The following is a 7,102-nucleotide window of genomic DNA, read 5'->3' as shown; positions in this document are numbered from 1 at the left end:
TGTCTGAACGTCGTAATCGCACTCTATTGGATATGGTGCGATCTATGATGTCTCTTACCGATTTACCGCTGTCATTTTGGGGCTATGCTTTAGAGATTACCGCATTCACTTTAAATAGGGCTCCGTCGAAATCCGTTGAGACGACACCGTATGAATTATGGTTTGGGAAGAAACCTAAGTTGTCGTTTCTAAAAGTTTGGGGATGCGATGCTTATGTCAAGAAACTTCAACCTGAAAAGCTCGAACCCAAGTCGGAAAAATGCGTCTTCATAGGATACCCTAAAGAAACTGTTGGGTATACCTTCTACCTCAGATCCGAAGGCAAGATCTTTGTTGCCAAGAATGGGTCCTTTCTAGAGAAAGAGTTTCTCTCGAAAGAAATAAGTGGGAGGGATGTAGAACTTGATGAAGTATTACCTCTTGAACCGGTAAGTGGCACAGCTCAAGAAAATGTTCCTGAGGTGACTGCACCGACTAGAGAGGAAGTTGATGATGATGATCATGAAACTTCAGATCAAGTTGCTACTGAACTTCGTAGGTCCACAAGGACACGCTCCGCACCAGAGTGGTACGGCAACCCTGTCCTGGAAATCATGTTGTTAGACAACGGTGAACCTTCGAACTATGAAGAAGCGATGGCGGGCCCGGATTCCGACAAATGGCTGGAAGCCATGAAATCCGAGATAGGATCCATGTATGAAAACGAAGTATGGACTTTGACTGACTTGCCCGTTGATCGGCGAGCCATAGAAAATAAATGGATCTTTAAGAAGAAGACAGACGCGGATGGTAATGTGACCATCTATAAAGCTCGGCTTGTCACTAAGGGTTATCGACAAGTTCAAGGGGTTGACTACGATGAGACTTTCTCACCTGTAGCGAAGTTGAAGTCCGTCCGAATCATGTTAGCAATTGCCGCATTCTATGATTATGTGATATGGCAAATGGACGTCAAAACGGCATTCCTTAATGGTTTCCTTAAGGAAGAATTGTATATGATGCAGCCGGAAGGTTTTGTCGATCCTAAGAATGCTAACAAGGTGTGCAAGCTCCAACGCTCAATCTATGGGCTGGTGCAAGCATCTCGGAGTTGGAACATTCGCTTTGATGAGATGATCAAAGCGTTTGGGTTTATGCGGACTTATGGAGAAGCCTGCGTTTACAAGAAAGTGAGTGGGAGCTCTGTAGCATTTCTCATATTATATGTGGATGACATACTGTTGATGGGAAATGATATAGAATTCTTGGAAAGCATAAAGGCCTATTTGAACAAGTGTTTTTCAATGAAGGACCTTGGAGAAGCTGCTTATATATTAGGCATCAAGATCTATAGAGATAGATCGAGACGCCTCATCGGTCTTTCACAAAGTACGTACCTTGACAAGATATTGAAGAAGTTCAATATGGATCAGTCCAAGAAGGGGTTCTTGCCTGTATTGCAAGGTGTGCGATTGAGCACAGCTCAATGCCCGACCGTGGCAGAAGATAGAGAAAAGATGAGTGTCGTCCCCTATGCCTCAGCCATAGGGTCTATCATGTATGCTATGCTGTGTACCAGACCTGATGTAAACCTTGCCGTAAGTTTGGTAGGAAGGTACCAAAGTAAGAACACTGGACAGCGGTCAAGAATATCCTGAAGTACCTGAAAAGGACCAAGGAAATGTTTCTCGTTTATGGAGGTGACGAAGAGCTCGTCGTAAAGGGTTAAGTCGATGCTAGCTTCGACACAGATCTGGATGACTCCAAGTCACAAACTGGATACATGTATATTTTGAATGGTGGGGCAGTAAGCTGGTGCAGTTGCAAGCAAAGCGTTGTGGCGGGATCTACATGTGAAGCGGAGTACATGGCAGCCTCGGAGGCAGCACACGAAGCAGTCTGGGTGAAGGAGTTCATTACCGACCTAGGAGTCATACCCAATGCGTCGGGCTCGATGACTCTCTTCTGTGACAACACTTGAGCTATTGCCCTTGCCAAGGAGCCCAGGTTTCACAGGAAGACCAGGCATATCAATCGTCGCTTCAAATCCATTCGTGAAAGTGTTCAAAATGGAGACATAGAAATTTGTAAAGTACATACGGACCTAAATGTAGCAGATCCGTTGACTAAACCTCTCCCTAGAGCAAAACATGATCAACACCAGAATTCCATGGGTGTTCTATTCATCACAATGTAACTAGATGATTGACTCTAGTGCAAGTGGGAGACTGTTGGAAATATGCCCTAGAGGCAATAATAAAATGATTATTATATTTCCTTGTTCATGATAATTGTCTATTATTCATGCTATAATTGTATTATCCGGAAATCGTAATACATTATGAATACATAGACCACAATGTGTCCCTAGTGAGCCTCTAGTTGACTAGCTCGTTGATCAACAGGTAGTCATGGTTTCCTGGCTATGGAGATGGGGATGTCATTGATAATGGGATCACATCATTAGGAGAATGATGTGATGGACAAGACCCATACCTAAGCATAGCACAAAGATCGTGTAGTTTGTTTGCTGTAGCTTTTCTGAATGTCAAGTATCATTTCCTTAGACCATGAGATTGTGCAACTCCCGGATACCGTAGGAGTGCCTTGGGTGTGCCAAACGTCACAACGTAACTGGGTGACTATAAAGGTACATTACATGTGTCTCCGAAAGTGTCTGTTGGGTTGGCACGAATCGAGACTGGGATTTGTCACTCCGTATGACAGAGAGGTATCTCTAGGCCCACTCGGTAATGCATCATCATAATGATCTCAATGTGATCAAGTGGTTGATCACGGGATCATGCATTACGGTACGAGTAAAGTGACTTGCCGGTAACAAGACTGAACAAGGTATTGGGATACCGACGATCGAGTCTCGGGCAAGTAACGTACCGATTGACAAAGGGAATTGAATACGGGATTGATTAAGTCCTCGACATTGTGGTTCATCCGATGAGATCATCGAGGAGCATGTGGGAGCCAACATGGGTATCCAGATCCCGTTGTTGGTTATTGGCCGGAGAGTCGTCTCGGTCATGTCTGCTTGTCTCCCGAACCCGTAGGGTCTACACACTTAAGGTTTGGTGATGCTAGGGTTCTAGAGATATGAGTATGCAGTAATCCGAAAGTTTTTTGGAGTCCTGGATGAGATCCTGGACGTCACGAGGAGTTCCGGAATGGTCTGGAGGTGAAGAATTATATATAGGAAGTGTAGTTTCGGCCATTGGGAAAAGATTCGGGGTCACCGGTATTGTACCGAGACCACCTGATGGGTCCCGGGGGTCCATCGGGTGGGGCCACCCATCCCGGAGGGCCCCATGGGCCAAAGTGGGGAGGGGAACCAGCCCATAGTGGGCTGGTGCGCCCCCCCTTGGGCCCCCCTGCGCCTAGGGTTGGAAACCCTAGGGTGGGGGGCGCCTCCACTTGCCTTGGGGGGCACTCCACCCCCCTTGGCCGCCGCCCCCCTTGGGAGATCCCATGTCCAGGGCCGGCGCCCCCCCAGGGGGCCTATATAAAGGGGGGAGGGAGGGCAGCCGCACCTCAAGTCTTGGCGCCTCCCTCTCCCCTGCTACACCTCTCCCTCTCGCAGAAGCTCGGCAAAGCCCTGCTGCGATCACTACTGCATCCACCACCACGCCGTCGTGCTGCTGGATCTTCATCAACCTCTCCTTCCCCCTTGCTGGATCAAGAAGGAAGAGACGTCATCCGCTCTATACGTGTATTGAACGCGGAGGTGCCGTCCGTTCGGCACTTGGTCATCGGTGATTTGGATCATGGCGAGTACGACTCCATCATCCCCGTTCTCTTGAACGCTTCCACTCGCGATCTACAAGGCTATGTAGATGCACTCTCCTCTCGTTGCTAGTTGACTCCATAGATTGATCTTGGTGAAACGTAGGAAATTTTTTTGTTTTCTGCAACGTTCCCCAACAATGACAACTCGGCACTTGGGGGTTACATATGTAGAATACTCAATTCTGACTAGTGATTGATGAACAACCTGGATTTCTTCAAGATTGTGATATTCATATTGAAGCAAGTCTTAAGCTGTTGCTATGCTACCTTCTGAAGACTTGGGGGCTACAAGTGATAGGCATATAAGAGGTATATTTTCAAGCTTCATGTTAACTACAATTATGACCTGGTGCCATCAATATTTATAATCCGACAAGTTCAAGTCTTAAACCGGCACAATTCTACATTCTCAAACCAGCAAGTTCTACATTCTTAAACCGGCTGAAGATTAGATGAGTATTTCAAAGGCCAATATTTTTGTTAAGCATTGGGAGCTTAAGTCAAAGGAGTTATTCTTCACAATATTTCACTACGACAAACCGATGTCAGCAAATTGATTATGAAGCTGGTCTATTGACTCGGATTTTATAGAAGAAGGAAGTGACAAGGACTTGAGGATGATCAAGATCAGTTTAACATGGATAAATCCAAATTAAACTACGGGCTAATGTCGAGGATATACCCCACGGTATGACCCGGCTGGAGTTGTAAACCGGCTGGGATTTGGTAAACTGGCGGATGGTAAACCGGCGGAGAGTTAAGACAAAGAGTCAAGACAGATGGCTAAGGCAGACAATGTTAAACCGGCAGACAATGTTAAACTGGCAGACAATGTTAAACCGGCAGACGTTAAGAAGCCCCGGAAGGGAAGTCAAAATAGTTTATGTTAAAGTCCAAGTTGGACTCCACATGTAACACGCCCCTTCAACATATATAAGGAGGGGCAGGGCTCCTCAAAGGGGGACAGAGCAAGAAACAATCTCTAGGGCTAGACACAATTAGAGGAGAGCCGGTTTACGACGACTCCCTCATAATGATAATGAGATCTAGCCTCAAACAGCATGTAGGGCTATTACCGGATGATGTTTCCCTGGGCCTGAAGCTGTCTAAATCTTTGTCTTGTGTTGCGTCTCTCGATTCCGCTCAACCCCTCTCAAGCTACTACAAAGATGCGTTGGCCTCACGACTAAGTCCTCACACTAGGACATCTGCCATGACAATTCCACGACAGGTAGCTAATCCGCTCTTCCTCCTTTTGCTCTTCGCTCTCCTCATCATCTTTTTCATCCAATGAGCTCACAGTTTCATCAATTTCTTCTTCCATAGACTCCTGCAAAATATTAGTCTCTTCTCGGACAGTGGATACTTTCTCAATAAATTCATCAATATCATAATTGTATTTATAATTATCATAGCAATATTTAAGGATATCTAAATTTTTAGGTCTATAAACTGAATCATCAAAATCTTCAAACTCTTTAAACAAAGATTCAATTTCATAAGCACCCATAAAAGCAACGAATTCTTCTATTCAATCCACATCATAATAATCATATATACCATTAGCATAAGAAGCCAAGGTTTCATCATCATTAAATTCACATGAAAAGGGAAGGTGTGGAGCCTTCATCCTAGAGCAACAAGTATAATCATATCTCAAGCATAGTTGCCGAGCATACCAATGCAACATATAAATTTGATCCCATAATAGTTTCCCTTTTTGAGTCAAGCGATAATCCCTAAAGTATTCACGTTGATCCAACGTTACTCCCATTATAAAGTTGAATGGGTTTTTCTCAGGATTATCAAAGTAGTACATAATATATTTCACATAATGAGCATCGAGGGTTTTAGGAGGTTCTCCATCTCCGTGAGGAGCAAGTACACCTAATTTTTTTGGTATTTCATGTTCCATATTCTTAACTAAATATAGAGAACAACTCAGAACAGAAAATAAAAACTACTTAGTGATAAAGCAAACAAGCACACACGAGAATATTCACCCCACACTATAACTCCCTGGCAACGGTGCCAGAAAAAGGTCTTGATAACCCACAAGTATAGGGGATCAATTGTATCCTCTTTCGATAAGTAAGAGTGTCGAACCCAACGAGGAGCTAAAGGTAGAACAAATATTCCCTCAAGTTCTCTCGACCACCGATACAACTCTACGCACGCTTAACGTTTGCTTTACCTAGAACAAGTATGAAACTAGAAGTACTTTGTAGGTGTGATAGGATAGGTTTGCAAGATAATAAAGAGCATGTAAATAAAATCTAGGGGCTATGTAGATAAATACACAACTAAATTAGTTTTAGTAGAGAGCTTTTTTTCACGAGAAAGTTATTTGTCCCTAGGCAATCGATAACTAGACCGGTAATCATCATTGCAATTTTATTTGAGGGAGAGGCATAAGCTAACATACTTTCTCTTCTTGGATCATATGCACTTATGATTGGAAATCTAGCAAGCATCCGCAACTACTAAAGATCATTAAGGTAAAACCCAACCATAGCATTATAAGGCATCAAGTCCTCTTTACTCCCATATGAAACAACCTACTTACTCGGGTCTGTGCTTCTGTCACTCACGCCACCCACCATAAGCAAATCATGAACATATTGCAAACCCTGCAGCGGGGATCCCTCACGCTTGCGCGACACAGAGAGCACCATAGGACAGCACCAATAATAAAACATGCAACTCAAACCAATCACGATCATCAATTAACCCATAGGACAAAATAGATCTACTCAAACATCATAGGATAGCCCTACATAATTGGGAAATAATATATAGAGTTGAGAACCATGTTTAAGTAGAGATTACAGCGGGTAAAAGAGGGGTTACACCACTGCATAGAGGGGGGGAGAGTTGGTAATGATGGCGGTGAAGTTGTTGGTGTAGATTGCGGTGATGATGATGGCCCCGACGGTGTTCCGGCGCCACCGGAAGAGAGGGGGAGAGAGCCCCTGTCGTGGAATTGTCACGACAGATGTCCTAGTGTGAGGACTTAGCCGTGAGGCTAACACATCTTTGTAGTAGCTTCAGAGGGGTTGAACGTAATCGAGAGATGCAACACAAGACAAGGATTTAGACAGCTTCGGGCCCCGGGAAATATCATCCGGTAATAGCCCTACATGCTGTTTGTGGCTAGATCTCATTATGCTCATGAGAGAGTCACCGCATAAGCCGGCTCCCCCTTTGTGTCTATCCCTAGAGATTGTTTCTTGTCCCCCTTGGGGGGCCCTGCCCCTCCTTATATATGTTGAAGGGGTGGGTTAAATGACTAGTCCTAGCAGGATTAGGATTACTCTATTACAAG

This window comes from Triticum urartu, chromosome 3A (assembly GCF_056163025.1).
Source record: "Triticum urartu cultivar PI428250 chromosome 3A, HENAU_Tu73, whole genome shotgun sequence".
Classification (NCBI taxonomy): domain Eukaryota; kingdom Viridiplantae; phylum Streptophyta; class Magnoliopsida; order Poales; family Poaceae; genus Triticum; species Triticum urartu.
This window is presented reverse-complemented; position numbering follows the sequence as displayed.